Source organism: Lynx rufus, unplaced genomic scaffold (genome assembly GCF_022079265.1).
Source record: "Lynx rufus isolate CCGP_SWC_20201006 ecotype Redwood Valley unplaced genomic scaffold, mLynRuf1.p SCAF_8, whole genome shotgun sequence".
NCBI lineage: Eukaryota > Metazoa > Chordata > Mammalia > Carnivora > Felidae > Lynx > Lynx rufus.
The window spans coordinates 19,931,602-19,945,305 of record NW_025814896.1 but is presented as its reverse complement, the minus strand read 5'-3'; positions in this window follow the sequence as shown (position 1 = coordinate 19,945,305).

Genomic DNA, 13,704 nt, shown 5'->3' with positions numbered 1-13,704 from the left:
GACAGTTATACTCTCGCATTAGTGAGCAGCCCAAAGGTTCAATCTCAAATTTTCCACTTCCTACTCCTGTGACCCTTGGCAACTTCACTAACCTGTTTGAGCCATATTCTACCTCCCAGAACAGGAGCACCGTAGGGCATTCCTTTCCGCTGCCTTGATTGTGAGTTCTACGAAGATACCCATCCACCCGGTGAAAATAGACATTTTGTAAGACTCTGAATTTAAACTCTGTTTTCTTTTATCTAAGTCTTGCTTTATAAAGCAATTTAAGTGGGCTTGCAAGGCTGCTGGTGAGCGATGGGGGTCGCTGCTTATTTCGTGAAGCTATTTCCCCAGAAGTTCTGAAAAAGATCTTAGAGTTTGACGTCTCACAGCACTGGTGACCTGAGGGTGAGATGATGATACCTGTGTCACCAAGTTATTACAAAGAGAAGCGGGGTAAGCCAGGGACATTGCAGGGCCTGCACGTGGGAGGCCTCCTCTGGTGGAATTCTAACTCAAGGAACGAACATGTCACTCTTTCGTCAGGAACTTGAGGGGCGCCTGGGTGGCGCAGTTGGTTAAGCGTCCGACTTCAGCCAGGTCACGATCTCGCGGTCCAGGAGTTCGAGCCCCGCGTCGGGCTCTGGGCTGATGGCTCAGAGCCTGGAGCCTGATTCCGATTCTGTGTCTCCCTCTCTCTCTGCCCCTCCCCCGTTCATGCTCTGTCTCTCTCTGTCCCAAAAATAAATAAACGTTGAAAAAAAAAAAATTAAAAAAAAAAAAAAAAGGAACTTGAGCGTATTTGAATACTTACAAAATCACCTCCTGGCCTTTGCATTTGCAAACTGAATTATCTGAATCCTCTTAGTGGATCCTCTAAATGAGAGTCTATATGCAAAAGTGCTTTGGGAAGGTAACAAATGCTAGATGTTACTGTAAATTCAATTTTCTAATTATATATTCATCCTTGTAAATCTTCCCTTCCCAGAAGAGAAGTGCCCTGTTAGTAGAGTGTGGTATGAAATGCTATGACCTGTTGGGAAGAAAATCTAAAGTTTTATTTTTGTCGACTGGTTTTCCCCCACCCCACCCCACCCCCCAGCCCCATGATATCTGAAGTCCATGCCTGGAACACTGCTGCTTGGAAAGCTTGAGGGAAAGGCTGAACTGAACTTGCTTTCCCTTCTGTTTCCCTAGACGACAAGGAAGTAAACAGCAGTGAGTTGTTTTTCTTTTTTGTCATTGAAGTGTCAGTCACTGTTGAAGAGTCCATCCTGGGCAGTTGTGAGTTTGGACATCAGTTGTGGGTTTAGACATCAATTGTGGGTTTGAGATCAAACCCCAGACCTATCTCTTGAATGATAATGGGGAAAATGACTAACCACTTGAGAGCTAAACTTTGTCTAATATAAAATAGGAATCGTAATCCTAGATATCTAAAAGATGGCGTAAGAGCAAAATAAAGTCATTTCTCTGAAAGAGGGTAGCATAGTGCCTGCACAGGGGTGTTCCATGGTCATTACTTTCTACTTTCTTCTTTCTTATTTATTTGACCTCTCTAGTAAGATTATTCAAACCAACAAAATATCTGTTAAGCATGGTGGAGACAGGAGTGAAGGGAGCGCAGAGAACCCAGTTCCTCCGGTCAGCACCATAACAAGTACAACTTCCAGGGGGAGAAACACATGAGGAAACCAACAATTATGATCTGCTTTCATAAGTACTTGATCACTGTGATCAGACAAACACTAAGCACCAAGCGAACATGTAGGCAAGAAAACCTGATCACAGGCAAGGGACCAGAGGAGGATCTCTGGAGGAAATTACCTGAATGTTGTGTCTGAGTTGCCCGGAGAAGCAAGGCAGGGTTCAGGGGGGTTGGGGTTCCAGACAGAGGGATCCTATATGGGTGTCCAGGGTCCAGACACAGGAAGGCAAGGTGCTTTCAGAAAATCTGAGATCTTCATGTCCGACGGGGCATGGAAGGAACACATTAGGGTGTGGATGGGTAGGTGATTTGGGGAAGGTACTAAAAAGTAAGGCTGCAGAGCTGGGGAGATCATGAGTTATAACTATGAATTGTAATTATAATTAGGCTTTTTGGATTTACCCAAATGGGAGGTATTGCACAATCGTATACATGAAGTGACACGATCAGGTTTTCTCTTCAGAAGGTCGCGTTGGCTGCCCTGGAGGGTGGACCAGAGGCAGGGAGAGCAGTGAGGAGGCCGTGGCATGAATCCAGGTGCAAAGTGGTGGTGGTTAAATGAAGACGATGACAATAGCATTGGTAAGAAGTGAGTAGATTTGTGTGATAATAAAGCTGAATCAACAGGATTTGGCCATTGGATGTCCCCTATGTGGGGAAGAAGCTGTCAGTGGTGATACTTGGGTTTCTCAACTGGGCAACTGGGTCATTCTTTTCGCTGTGACACCATAAAGATGAACAACGGAAAATGTCTGGTATATGAGCCGAACAGGATATTAGTAGAACCAAGGAGAATTACAAAGAGAGAGTTGGCTACGCCTCTGAAATATACCAACATGTCAGGCACTATATAATAAAAGAACGTCCCGATGAGGCTAAGAAAGAATGGACAAATGAGTATGAGAAAAATTAGGGGTGGGGGGCTTGGGAGCTTTCCTAGTCACTAATTCTATTTGCAAGCAACAGAATCCAGCTCTGGTTGATGTGAGAAAAAAAAAAAAAAAGAGCTTGCTGAAAAACCACTGGATAATTCAGGGGATTACCGGGAAATCCTGAAAAGTAGGCTGAGAAAACACAGAATGGGGTTCAGACGCTGGGGAAGCCCCAAATACATCTGTGTATCACAAAAGCCCAAAGTCAGATGGCTGTAAGGAGGGTCAACATTGACAAATAGTTTTGAAAGATCACGGAAAGAACGATCTGCTTTGGCACAGGACTGCGGCTAGTAGATTAGGTGGAGGCCGAAATTCCTCTACAACAAACTATAAGGTTGTCAGGAATAGTGTCCATACACCAACTTCTCTTTAGCACCGTGATAACTGTGTATAGTCTGTGCAGGTACATAGGGAGTTACACAGAGATGTGCAAATGTCCCTCGGTGTCTGCAAAGTCCTGTAGGTGTGTGCCACTCTCCCCGGATGTGGGGAAGGCTGCCGACCGACCATCAAACAGATCACCCAGGACACCTCAGAAGCTCACACCCTTGGATTCAGACCCCCATGGGCCGGGCTTCCCATTTATCCTTGCTCCGTTGCCTACACCTGCATTTCTCTGCCTGGGACGTGTCCTGTCTTCCTGCAAATTGCTAGGATTCTCACTAATTTTCTCCAGAAAGTGAAAGCGAACCCACTGCCTTGCTCTGTCTCCACTGCCGACAAATTCATCACTGAATTTCCCTGAGGATACTGTTTCCAGGTTGGCGTGTGCAAAAAAAAAAAAAAAAAAAAAAAAAAACCAGAAAGGGAAGCTCTGAAATAAGGAAAACTCCTCCTGCATCCCCACTGTTCTGCAGCTACTTGGGCTGCTCCCAATCTACGGCGAGTGAAAAATTAAAAGAGGTTGGAGATGCCTCCACTCACCGGCTTGTGGAGAAAGCAGGGCTACCCATCCTGCCTCTAAATGAGGGGAGACTAGCAACTGATGGGGAAAATGTTCTGAAAAGAAGATCAGAGGCCATCAATCTGGCCAAAGATTGGCAGCACTCTCTCCACCCTTAGGAAGCCAGAGCTTTATTAAGAACCACATGGTTCGCCAGCAGCTCGAATGAATGGTCTTCTAACTGCAACAGGGGAGAATCTAGGATTGGGGGAAAACAACAACTAAAAATAATACATCACAACTGGAAAGAATGGGCAAATCCTCAGTAGACTGGGATCCAAAGTTGGAGCACAACTCCCCTGCCCCTATGAGGACGCCTGGCTCCTTCAGTGAAGGAGGTAAAGCTGAGCTCTCTCCAAGGAGAACGAGAGGTTGCAGAGACATGAGGACAGAAGAGGAAGGGGCGCTTGGGTGGCTCAGTTGGTTAAGCGCCTGACTCTTGACTTTGGCTCAGGTCACGATCTTACAGTTTTGAGATCCAGCCCCTCATTGGGCTCCATGGAGAGCACGGACCCTGTTTGGGATTCCGTCTCTCTCTCTCTCTCTCCCTGTGCCACTCTCCCCTGCTTACACTCTCTCTCTCTAAAAGAAAAAAAAATTTAAGAAAAAAAAGAAAAGAGGAAAGCACTTGCCATCCTACGCAGTGAACTACAAACACATAGAGTCACGAGACAAGCACACAGCAGCCTCTTGCCAGCATTGAGAATCCATAGGAACAGTGACCAGTTTAAATCACAGATGCCACTTGGTTTTTGTAGGCAGAGTTTTTTGCTTTCATCCCCAGATTTCAAAGCCATGCACAGCCATTAATTAGCTGTAAGCAATTCAGACCTGTCAACTTTTCACACCTAATCAAGGGCTGATGTATGTCACCCCAAGGGATCCGATCGATAATTCCTCTGCAGTCTCGATTGCCCTTTACCCTTCCCCCAGGTCAGCCTTTATGGCAAGCCTGCCTGCCCCTTTTTTCTCTCACATTATCTGATCCCTCTGCCCTGTGTCCACCCTTCCTGCTGTGCCCCCTCTCCCAAAGTCTTCCCTCCTTCTCGTTTCTCTAGATGAGCTAACCAGGATATTGGGAAACCTAGGGATTTGAGGCCAAGGTACAAAAGCCTGTGAGTCCCAGGCTTTCACAATGAAAAGCCCAAATGAAGATGAGTTCGCAGACATGAGTTTCCGTTTCTCAAGAGAGGTGTTGGCCTGTAAGTAATGTGTGAGTCCTACTCACCAATCAGATGAACCACAGCCAACCCGCAGGCCTCCATCGTGGAGATGTCCGTCCCTTTCCCCAGCAGGTCCCTGATTAGGAAGGAAGGGAACAAATACAGCTCTGTGTCTGGCTCAAACCCTTCTCTGCCCCTCAATAAAGGCCAAGCTCCATCCTATAGGGATAAATCACTTAGAACAGGCATGATAAATCTACCTCACGTTTTGTCTCCCATCACCACAGCCAAGCAGACGTACTAATGGAGTGTTGTACTTACGCCCTGAAACAACCTGAGACCCAGAATTTGTCTCCAAAGGGAACACGAATGCTCTTTACCATTTCTGACCTGGACCCTCACACCTGGCTCTTTACCTGGCTCACAAGCCAGTCCCTTTCTTGATTTTAAGTTTAAACTGGCTTATTTTTCATATCCTTTTACTATAATGCGTGACATCTTTTAATATAACGTGTCATCCAAAATAGTTAAGTTTGAGAAGTTACGAAACATAATCGTAAAATGAATACCCATTAACTTGCTCACCTAAACCGAAGAACTCAATTATTATCAATGCTCTGTATCTGTCAAAGGTTTTCTTCCCATTCCACACACTGCCTCCATCTCTGAATTAATGGCTCTCCTGACTTTTGTGTTCATTGTACCCTTGCTGCTCAGCGCATTTCATATTTATTATATGTACACGGGTTTCGCCACTCTCCATACGTAGAACATTCCCACGAAACCTTGTAAGCTGAAATGGCACGAAGCGAAGCAGCAGGTACCATAAGTTACGTGGAAAATGTTCTGGGCGTCGCAAACCCCCAAAATAACCTCTCGCAGGTTTTTCTGACACCTCTGGCCACATCTTGTCGATGGCTGCACGAAGTAAATCGAGAAACAGGCCAGATGCTCACAGACAAGCTCCGAGCTCCACAGCGGCCGATGCCAGACGCTGCGCGTGGTTCCCGGGGAAGGTGCTGGATGGCGCCACGTTCTCTGCCCGGCTGGGGCGCGGGGCTGCGGCTGCCACCACCGTCCAGGCTCGCTGCCAAACCCCCGGCCGGTGCATTTCCCCTTGTCCGATTTTGTCATAAAGGGGGACAGCCTCTTTGGAGTCCCGGCGGGTTGGCGAAAACCGTTACCGTAGTAAAGGAGGTCTGTCGTAAAAGCCAAGTGGCGTAACACAAACTTTCGAAAAGCGGGGGGCACCTGTGAACAGGTTCCTCGGCGGGGACGTCTCTGTTCTTCAACAATACGTACGTGGGGCTGGCTTCGTTTCCGAACTTTTAGGAGTCGTACACGCGGTTTTGGAGACGGCAATGGTTCGTGTATTTTCACAGATGTAAAATATTCCATTTTGTGAATGCAACGCAACTGCTTTTCCGGGTATTACGTGTGTCATTAGCCCCGGTGTAATATTACGTTAACACTAAGAAATGAGTATTTGGTCTCAGTGGTTCCTGGCTCAGAGCTTCCCAAACCCTTGGAATTTCCTAAGGAAGGAGAGCAATAAGGTTGTCCTTTGTTATGTTAATGAGGTGACTTGGGAACCTCACCTAAGGTTGAGAGCTGGTTGCCAGAAGAACCAACTGAGAGATTGAAGGGCAGAACTTTCCTTTCTTTTTATTATTGTTATTATTATTATTATTATTGTTTAAATTTAAATCCAAGTTAGTTAACATACAGTGTAACAATGATTTCAGAAATAGAATTTAGGGATTCATCAACTACATATAACAGCCAGGGCTCATCCCAACAAGTGTCCTCCTTCCTGTCCCTCGCCCATTTAGCCCATCCCCCCACCCAACACCCCACCAGCAACCCTAGTTTGTTCTCTGTATTTAAAAGTCTCTTATGGTTTGTCTCCCTCCCTGTTTTTATATTATTTTTGCTTCCCTTCCCTTATGTTCATCTGTTTTGTATCTTAAATTCCACGTATGAGTGAAATCATTTGATATTTCTCTTTCTGAGTGACTTATTTCACTTAGCATAATACCCTCTCGCTCCATCCACATTGTTGCAAATGGCAAGATTTCATTCTTTTTGATTGCCGAGTAATACTCCATTGTGTGTGTGTGTGTGTGTGTGTGTGTGTGTGTGTGTGTGTGTATACCACATCTTCTTTATCCATTCATCCATTGATGGACATTTGGGCTCTTTCCATACTTTGGCTATTGTTGATCGTGCTGCTATAAACATGGGGGTGCATGCGCCCCTTCGAAACAGCACACCTGTATCCCGTGGATAAATGCCTAGTAGTGCAATTGCTGGGTCGTAGGGTAGTTCTATTTTTAATTTTTTGACGAACCTCCATGCTGTTTTCCAGAGTGGCTGCACCAGTTTGCATTCCCACCGGCAGTGCAAAAGGGTTCCTCTTTCTCCACATCCTCACCAATATCTGTTGTGGCCTAAGTTGTTAATTTTAGCCATTCTGACAGTAGAGGGTTGAATTTTAAGTCCTCACATCAACCTCCCTGGATGGGAGAAGGGCCAGAGGTTGAGCCAATTACTAATGGCCAACAATTTAATCCACTGAGCTTATGTAATGAAGTTTCCATAAAACCCCAAAAGAATGGGGTTTGGAGAGCTTCTGGGCTGATGAACACATGGAGGTACTGGGAGAGGGGTCTCCTGGACAGGGCGTGAAACTCCGTGCTCTTTCCCCATACCTTGTCATGGGCAACTCTTCCATCTGGCTGTTCCTGAGTTGTATCCTTTAATAATAAACCGGGAATCTGGTGAGTAAAATGTTTCTCTGGGTTCTGTGAGCTGCTCTGGCAAATTAATCAAACCTAACAAGGGGATCGTTGGATCTGCTTAATCTATAGCAGGTAGGTCAGAAGCACAGGTGGCAACCTGGGCTTGGAACTGGCATCTGAAGTTGGGTAGGGGGAGAGACTTGTGGGACTGAACCCGCAACCTGTAAGATCTGCTGCTGTTTCCGGTCAGATCGTGTCAGAATAGACTTCTAGCTGGTACCCCGAGAAATACTTGGTGGTGCGAGGGAAATCCCCCTCCACACACATGGGAATTGGGTTCAGGCACCCAAAAGACCTGCTATGAAAATTCTCATGTTTTCATGGCTCAAACATACAGAATTATTTTGAAGGTACATACTTTAGAATTGTTCGGTTCTAGAACTAGGGGAGGTTCAAGATTACCAGAACTTTTGCTTTTTTCATGTGTTTTGACTTTGTTCTGTTGTTATCTACTGGTTGAAAATTTATACACTTTATTTCTAGGATTTTAATGGTTACACTTAGAACTTTAGCATATGTTTAACTATATAAATATTATAGTAACCAATATGTTAAATCCCTGTAACTACTAAAAGGATCTTAAAATTCATAGTTCAGCTCTTGCCCTCTCAACTTCAATACTGCTCTGATTCACTATTTAAAACTCACCCTCTTCAACCCACAAATTCAACATTATTTTATTTTTATTGTACGGAGATAATCATTGTTTACATATACATGACATCATTTTATTTGTTACTATTATATCTTACTTGGAAGATAGTCCTCTGGAATATTTTTTTCCCCTAAAGTTCATTCTTTGTCAGTTCCTTTATTCGTGATCTATTAGTGGCAAACTTCCTTACTCAACTGTGAATGTGTGTGTGTGTGTGTGTGTGTGTGTGTGTTCTTAAAAGTCCCTGTATTTTGTATTCATCAGTAGGCTGAGGGAAATGCAAACACATGATCAAATTCTAAAGGCGAAAATCAAGGCAGAGCTCGATATTTAAACAAGAGAATAAGGTAAAATAAAAATAATGCAATTTTAAATAAGAAGACTGGGGTTAGGTTCAAGTTCTTCTTTTGGCCTTGGATAAATTATTCAGTAATATTCATTAATTTATGTGTGAAATAAACATATGGTGTCTATCTGCTAATTGCTTGGCTCTGTCCTAGGTGTTAATGATTAAAAACAGAAAGCATGGTTTCTGCCTCCAGTGAGCTCAGTCTATGAGGCGATTCAACCACATTAATCAGATAGATAAAAGATTATTTTGTACTTGGAGAAATAGGAATACCTATTTATAGTGCCTTACGAAAACATCCATGGGGACTTATAGCTGGATTTGGGGTGAGAAGGGGTTGGTGAGGGTTGGCTTCCTGGAGGCCCTGTGAGTAAGGGTGGGGAAGTCATTCCTGGAAGAGGAAGAAAACACAGAAGAAAAAGGGAAAAAAGAAGAGAGAAAAGACACAGCAACAAAAATTAGAACGACGCATATAGTTAATTAATAACACGAGCGTGGGGCATAAGTTTGAGGCAGGAAACTGTTAGAGACGAGGTTGGAGGTTTAAGCATAAACCAGGTCACCAAGGGTCACCAATGCTGTGCCAAAGTGTTTAGACTTTATCTCATGGGTCATGAAGGCTCATTACAGAAGTGAAATGGTAATGACAAGGTCATATTTGTGTTTCAGATGGCTGACTCCAGCGAGTGGGAAGAGGCCACATGGGGGGGTGGGGAGGCAAGACTGGTATCCCATCTGGCTCTGAAACCATTTTACAGTCTAGGCAAGAGCTGACGAAGGCTTTCAGTGAATCAGTGATATTGACAGACAAGAATACAGATTTAAAAAGCATAGCTAAGAAAGCCTGACGACTTGACTGCTAAACCATATGAGTGGTAAGTAAAAGAGAGAAGGGGTTAAAAGTCACCCACTGATTTCTGGCTCTGGTTTTGGGTAAATGGTGTAGCCACGAACTCACCAACTAAGAGAGTTCAGGAAGAAATGTAGCTTTAAAATAAAGGAGTAGAGTTGAGTTTGGACTATCTTGGGTTTTAACTGCCACAGGATATTAAAGTTGAAAGTCTTGAATCTGAATTTCTGGTCTCCAAGACTTTTGCTTTCTGGTGTAAGAAACCATACAACATTAGCCAATAGCCAATCCCAGGGCACAGCCACGGCGTACGATCGTAAGAGAATATTGGAGTTGTAAATTCTTAGTAGAATATTCCCCATGACAAACCCTAGGGGGGCAAAAGCCAAGGCTTAGGCTCTCCAAACTCTTGGAACCCACAAGGCAAGGAGGGAGGTGTTTTGTTTGTCACCACAGACATAGTATTTTCTCTCTCATAGGTTCTTTTCTTTGAGAATTGAGGTTAGCCCACTCCTCCACCCGTAATTTCTTCCCATCAAGTTATCCAAGGCTTAGAAAAATGGAGCTTTGTCTCTTCCCTCGGGAACAGGAATCCAAGTGCAAAGCTCTTGGATCTTCACTGCCATTGAAGCGTTACCTCTGGGAAAGTCTCTGCGTGTCGAAAGTCACCTCTGGAAATGTTTTTCTGGCAGAACCAGATATGACTCATCCTTTATCTTTTGGAACCCAGAACAATGCGATAGGAATGGGAATTGGATGCCCCAAACTGATGTTTTATCAGACCAGCCTCCAAGCAAGGATTTATCCACTTAAATATGGTGCTTTGATAAAAGCTGAGAATCTGTGATTATTGAAGTTTTTTACAGGGTACTTCATAAGCCATAACATAAAACACTAATTATCCAATATTTCTACCAGCGGGGTCTCTTGTACTAATTAAATTAACACTGAAAACCGCTAACATCATTGATTAAGAGTCCAAAGCACTGTATATCAGTAACAATTAGGACAAATTCATTTTGGGCAAAAATTAAATCTGCCCTTCCCTTATCCCAGTAGATTAATTATCGTCTTTTCCTAATAACAAGGGTCTCACCTGGGAATACAGGCTTTTTGTGATTTGTCTCCCTCTTGGCTCTCATTGTGGAGCCTGGTTGAAGATGGCAATCTTCGGTTTCAAATCTGATTTCAGATTTGGCTGAACTTCTTCGAGCCCCCAGTCCTGCAACTTAGAAAATGTATAATCCTGAGCAAGGTATGACCCTCCATTGGGCTCAGTTTCCTTTTCTGTAGTATTTTAGCAAAAATAGTCCCTATCTTCGGGTCTGTGACCATCACTAAATGAGGAAAATCCTATAAAAGAGTTAGTTCTGAGACCGTCACATGAAAAAAGCTGAGTAAATGATCGTTATTATCATCATCAGCTATGTTTCTTATTCTCGTGTGCTAATGATCTAAGATAGTTCCAGTATCTCTTCCTAAAACCTCAAAGTTGGAAGGAAAAATGCAGAGGATTGCCTTAACTAATCCTAAGTTTTACTGAAAAGCAAAAGTGCTTACATTACTATGATCCAAGAGAGACTCCGGTATTATCTGGCTACTTCCCCTTCTGTAAAAACTTTGTGGAGAACAGTACACAACAAATGACTATGGAAAATCTAGGGTCAGACATTCCCAGAGCTACTGTGGAAAAGGGGGAAAAAAACCAACAACATGGCAGTCACTTCCAACCCAGTCATTGTCACAGTGCTCAAACTCCTTTAAGACTTCTGCTCACAGATACGGAGAATCTTTGCAGGTGTTTTGGAGTTGTTTTTGAGAATTATTCTCATAACAACATCAATCAAAGGGGGGAAAAAGAACAACTAAGTGCCAGTCCCTGTGCTAAGCACAACTACATTATTACGTGTTGTCTCTACAGGAAGGAAGTAGTATAATTATCTCCAAAGACGTATAATCATCCCCATTCTACAGATGAGTAAACGGACTCGAAGAGTGTATGTGACTCTTCCAAGGCCACCCAGCTAGCACATGATCAAGATGGGATTTAAATCCACATCTTCCTAATTCCAGAGCCCACTCCCTAAACCCCGAGCACACCCCTCTACATGTGAAAAACCCCTTCCTTCTCGTAGGCATCCCTGGAAAGCAGCACATCCGGGAGCGCTTGAGTACCCGTTTTCTGGCCACTCTGGTGCTCAGAGTCTCAAAGGTGATTCAGACACCTTGGGCCAGTTTGGGACTTCTCACACAAACCCAACAACCCCACTGCAAAACAATGCGAATGACAACATAAATGATCATTCAAACTCTTCAATCTACCCCTGTCCTTCATTCTCCTTGGAATTTACTTATGAGAAGAAAGTCAGTATGTACCCAGATTTGCAAATTATTTTGAGAGACAGAGAGAGACAGAACAAGCAGGGGAGGGTCAGAGAGAGAAGACACAGAATCCAAAGTAGGCGCCAGGCTCTGAGCTGTCAGCACAGAGCCTGACGCGGGGCTCGAACCCGCGACCTGTGAGATCGTGACCTGAGCTGAAATTGGACCCTTAACGCACTGAGCCACCCAGGTGCCCCTAGGTTTGCAAATTATTGAGTCCCCTTCTGGCACCCCCACTGTTCTTTGAGAGACTCTCCCTCCCATACCACATTACCAATTTCATCTGAAGCCTCCTTTCCAAGTTTCCTTCCCCCAGAAGTTCCAGAGTCTCCTTCTAAGCCAGCCTCCTTCACACTGGCCCACCCTGCAACCCCGAGTCCTCCCTTGCCCTCCACTTCTGCCCCCAGCTCTTTCCTAGGGCCCACCTTCCTCAGACGCCCTTTCCCCAGCACCCACATTACACACTCCTACCTTTCTAGGCTTCTATGCCCACCCCTCCCACATGCCCAGGCCCTAGAACTTAAGCACTCCATTTAATGGACCTTCCTACTCAGCCTCAATATTTGCTTTCCAATACATTGGATTTATAGAGTGTTTGCCTGAAATAAAATGAGAAATTTTAGAGCAAACCGAGGCTTCTCAGCTGCTAAGCTCCATCATGTACTTTAAATAAAGAAAGGGAGGGAGTGTGGGTGGAGGGGTGCCTGATGTGTCCTCCTACCCCCCGAATTACCGTTTCATCCCAGGCTGCGCCCCCTTCAAACCCAGCTGGTGCCTACCTGGTCCGGCTCGCTTCCCCCAGCTAAGTTAACAAAACAGTCACCTCTCGTCCACGGAGCTCTCTCTAATCAACTCTCAGTGAAATAATATTTGCTTTCCATGCCTACTTTGAATCCCACTCACTTTGTTACAAGATTGCCTCCGGCTGTCTCTGCTGGCCTAATCTAATAGTTTCTAGTTTGTACAAGCAAAGTGTTTTCGACCATCTATATAAATAACTTAAGCAGGAGAGGACACTTGTGTGGCCCCAGCACGGCGCTATAGGACATGACAGATCCCAAAATGACGCCTCGGCGGAGCTTCTGGGAGAGCCCCCTAGCTGAGTGAGAGCAATTACCGTACTGCATCAGGCTGAAAGGACAGTCTGTCTTCCTATAGAAAGGCTGGTGGGAAAAGACATCCCTGTCTGGTTTCTCCAGGGCCAGAAACCATCCCAAGTGACCCCACCTCTTCCATGCTGCTCTATGCTCCTCCGTCCAAGGGAGCAAAGTAGGGAGAGGTCAAAGGAGCTGAATCAGGTTATTTTTTCCCTGTAAACTGTTTAATGCAACCAACTTGGCTTTGTAAAGAAATGGTGGTAAAGCAGACATAACGTGAAAATGTACCACCTTTCCATTTTGAGGTATACAATTCAGTCATGTTAAATAAGTCCACACGGCTGAACAACCAATCTTCAGAACGTCTCATCTTGCAACACGGAAACTGTATACCTGTTAAATAACAAGTCTCCCCCAGCCCCTGGGAACCACCATTCCAATTCCTGTTTCTGTGAATTTGACACTCTGGGTACCTCATGTAAGTGGAATCCAATGGGATTTGTCTTTTTGTGGCTAGCTCATTTCACTTAGCAGAATGTCTTCACGGCCCATCCGTGTTGTACCATGTGTCGGAATTTCCTCCCTTTTTAAAGTCGAAGAAACATTTCATTCCATGTTTATCCATTCACCCGTTGGACACTTGAGTTCCTTCCACCTTTTGGCTATTGTGAGTAATGTTGCTGTGAACACGGGCATACACAAATATGTCTTTGAGACCCTTCTTCCAATTCTCGGAGGTATGCTCAGAAGTGAAATTTCTGGATCATATGGTAATGCTATTTTTGGTTTTTTTGAGAACTGCCATACCGCTTTCCATAGTGGCTGCGCCATTTTCCATT